This window comes from Lycium ferocissimum, chromosome 9 (genome assembly GCF_029784015.1).
Source record: "Lycium ferocissimum isolate CSIRO_LF1 chromosome 9, AGI_CSIRO_Lferr_CH_V1, whole genome shotgun sequence".
NCBI classification, from domain to species: Eukaryota; Viridiplantae; Streptophyta; class Magnoliopsida; order Solanales; family Solanaceae; genus Lycium; species Lycium ferocissimum.
The window spans coordinates 14,880,847-14,884,839 of NC_081350.1; positions in this window are offsets into that span (position 1 = coordinate 14,880,847).

Consider the following 3,993-nt stretch of genomic DNA (forward strand, 5'->3'; position numbering starts at 1 on the left):
TTTTTCTATAAAATGGGTTTAAGACAAATCAATAAAATTGAAGGATCATTTGTGAATAGAACTCCATGATTCTTAGGTTTATGATGGTTAGACTATGAGTAAGATGAATTTAAGTTAAATTTCCAATTTTACCCTTAGGGCTGGCGTTTTGTTGTTTTGGGTTCATTTTGGATTTATAACTAAAGTATAGCAATATGGGTATTATTGGATTTGTATGACCTCGTATAGTACTATTTTGACTATGTTGAACTTGATTTCATGATAAAATCACCGTTTTGACCTTCGGGGTTCGAGATCAGATTTTGGGTTGACTTTTTGAACTAAAATCCTTTTTGTGGCATTATGAGTATCCTTAGAATCATGTGTTAATGTAGGGTTGTATTTGTTAGACTTTGCTATTTTGAAGGCAGTTCGGTTAGGGAAAGCTCTGGTTTGAATGTTTGCTCGATTTTCGAAGTAGGTTAGGGCTTACTCTTTTAGACTCCAATTGGAGAGCGTACTTAGTTCATAAATATTGAAAGCGTATTGGGCATGTAGGAATTCCCACCTTAGTTCTTGTGGTGAAAACTTTGGTGGGTACCGATTTATTCATTCGAATAATTATTGCAAAGTAGATTCTTGTGACGGGAAAGCATGATTAAGCCTACGAGCACTGGTTGTGGTGATAAATCCACTTTGGTAGGTATGGTTCTTGCTTATTTGGGCTATGATGACCATGTTTGAATGTTATGTGCATAAATTGATCCATTTGCATTCACCACTCCATCTAGCTCCGGTAGTGGTCTGAACCGTATCCACGCTTTAGCAGGGCGGCAAGATCTGGAGTCATCCCTTGACGTAGCCACAGGTACATTTCCTTGCCCATTTAGGTATTGATGATTTATGTATTAGTGGAATTAGATGGTATATCACCTTTTTATCGACTATAAGTTTAGTAGGAAAACCAAGTTAGTAAATAAACTCTTTGAGGTAGTTACCCCCGGCCCATAGATGACTTCTTAATAGTTGGCAAGGTATATAAGGATTATAAAAAGGAGTATTGCGACCTAGTGGATCTACAGAACTAGAGGCGTTGATAAGTGTTATGCTATCTTAGAATTGATTGTGAGTCCCAACCTGTATGTAAATAGAACAGGTAATACCCTGACATTTAAGAGTAGCTTATTAGGGTGAGCAAGTTAACCTTAGAGAACTATATGTAATAACCATTAAAGGGTGAAGAGGAAAGAGAGTCTGTTTTTTCATCTACAATAAGTGTAATAACGCCATCTTGAGTTTATTACATTTGTTTGAAAGAACAAATAGTGTCCAGGGAATGATTAGGGAAGACGAATAGTGTATATGACATTTAGGCAACCGTACTTGTCTTCACTTTCTGAAGGAAACCAAATTAGGATATTACTATTCCCAAATACGTCAGATGCAAGTAGTAGTGCCAATTGATCATTCAAGGCCCTGTTATAGTTGTTTGATATGGCCCTGTGTGACATTATTTTGACTTGCTGTGTACATGATTGGATGGGTATAATTACAGGGGAGACTCACCGAAATTTCTGTAGCCGATGACTTGTATAAACATTCGAGGATAAATGTTCCTAACGGGGGGGGGGGGGGGGAGCATGTTACGCCTCCCGTTTTTATCGCAAAGAAGTCTTTGGATTATTGGTGGCTTATAACCAGTGTTTGAGATATTAAGTGCTTCACCTCACCTGTACCAAAATATGGGTAAACGTCCATCGCAATACTATAGGATTGGAAGTTAAACGAATCGAATCGTCGCAAGTGCAATGGACTCAGGGAACTGATAGAACCAGTCCCCTTTAACGGACCGTCGACATCAATCCAGCCGTCGACACGCCACCCCTCTTTAATTCTCAAGTGGCAAATTGACGGTGCCAGTCGACGGACCGTTGACATATTAACGGGCCTTCGAGCCGCACGTCGAATCGCCCCGCTGGACCCTTCTTGATCCATCTATATATATATATATATTCATCCCTTATGTTTATTTCATTATTTTCCACTCCCAAACAAAAGACAACCCTTAAATATTTCCCCTTTACAATTTCCATCAAATTGGAGGAGTTTTAGTAACATCCGAACCTGTAAAACTTGAGCCTGTGAAGAAAAAGGTTGTTTCTAGGGTTTCATTAAAGTTGTGAAGCTTGGGAAGTTGGAGTTGAAGTTGATCCTTGTAATCTTAGACCCCTCAAGGTATGTAAATTATTCTTAGCTTTGTAATTAAGTTATTTACTAAGAGTTTTAGCGGTTTTAAGTAAAGAGAAGATAGTTATGAAAGTGGTAAATTGATGAAGGGTAACATGGTGATTTGGGATTGTTGTAAGAGACGATTGAGAATGGATTTGATTATATCTTCATGTGTAAGTGTTGTCATTGTTGTTGTTTATATTGTGGTTGGTGTTGGATTGAATTGGAAATTGAAGAATTGTTAAGTTTACAAGGGAAATGATGTCCACAATTCGTTAAGCTCTTTTTGTATTTAAAATGGTAAGTAAGTGAGGTAAATTGTCTAATTAAGGCCTATGTTATCTTGATTGTATACTTACGAGTTCGAGGCTAGACGTTGGACGATTAGATACGTTTCAATGTATGTAAGGCTAAGCCTTTCTTTCAAAGGCATGATTTCTATGTTATGATTCCATATGTGCTCTCCACATTACTTTTACTCCTAGAATTGCTAGAAGTTCCTCATTCTCAGGAGTCCTAGGATGACTCCATAATTAGAAGAATCCAAGACTAAAGCTTAGACGATTTTACGATGTGAATGAGCTTACCATATGATTCTTGATTTCGTTCGTCACAACTGGCCTTACTTTATGTTATTGTTCCATCAAAGTGAGATAGGAAGATGATGATGATTATGTTAAGGATTCCAAATCAAAGAAGCCAAGTTTAAAGCTCTTGATGTTTTCAAGTCACTATTGAGGCTGTCGCTTGATTGTCGATTTTGTTCTTTGACGTCCATCTCACCTTATGATAGTTGTTCCTTCAAGGTGACATCTAGGGATTATGATGATTCCATAATGACTCATCGGAAGTTGCCGACTTGATGTCACCTCGGTAGAGTTCCATTATTTCTCTCGGATATCTATGTATGCTATATATGTATGGAATTATGTTGTGAAACCGAGCTTATGTAACCGGGTATGATATCTATTGCGCGTAAACTACTGCAGTTGCGTACCGACAATATCGAGCCTTGTTATTGGCACGTACTCACTGGGGGCTATGTGGGTTCCGGAGTCAAGCAAGGCACTCACATTAGGCTAATCATCATACTGAACTTGAACATAGATAATCTCCAAAGCAACACATGTCTATATACATAAGCCCTCATGGCTACCAAAATGATATACAAAAGTACAACGTAGTCATCATGGGACATCTACTACCCACACGTACGTATCTACGAGCCTCTACTGGAGTACTAGACATAAGGACGGGACGGGACCCCGTTGTTCCCAAATATATATACAAAAAAGAATATGATCATAAAGGCACCTCCGGGATAGTGGAGTGCTCCCGTGAATCCGCTGATAAGCTCCTACGGATCTGCACCGTCTCCCTGTCTACCTACGATCATGAACACAGCATCCAAAAAAAAAGGACGTCAGTACGAACATTGTACTGAGTATGTAAGGCCTGAATAAGAATACTAACATAAGAGAGAAATAATGGGACATGAAGTGAAGATACAACCTGCTTAACCTTTAAAAGAAAACACATGTTATACATATCACATATACTATCATCGTTAACCCGCGTCCAGCTAACCATTATATGCCGCCCACCAGGGGTGTCATGTCTGGACACCTAGGCGCGGTGTCATCATATTCAGCTCGCCTTCGCGATGACATGTCCGACCATCTAGGCACGGTGTAATCGTACGTAGCCTGCCTTCGCGGTGTCATGCCCGGCCATCTAGGGACGGTGTAATCTCATCATCATATACATCTCCTAAAGGATACATTA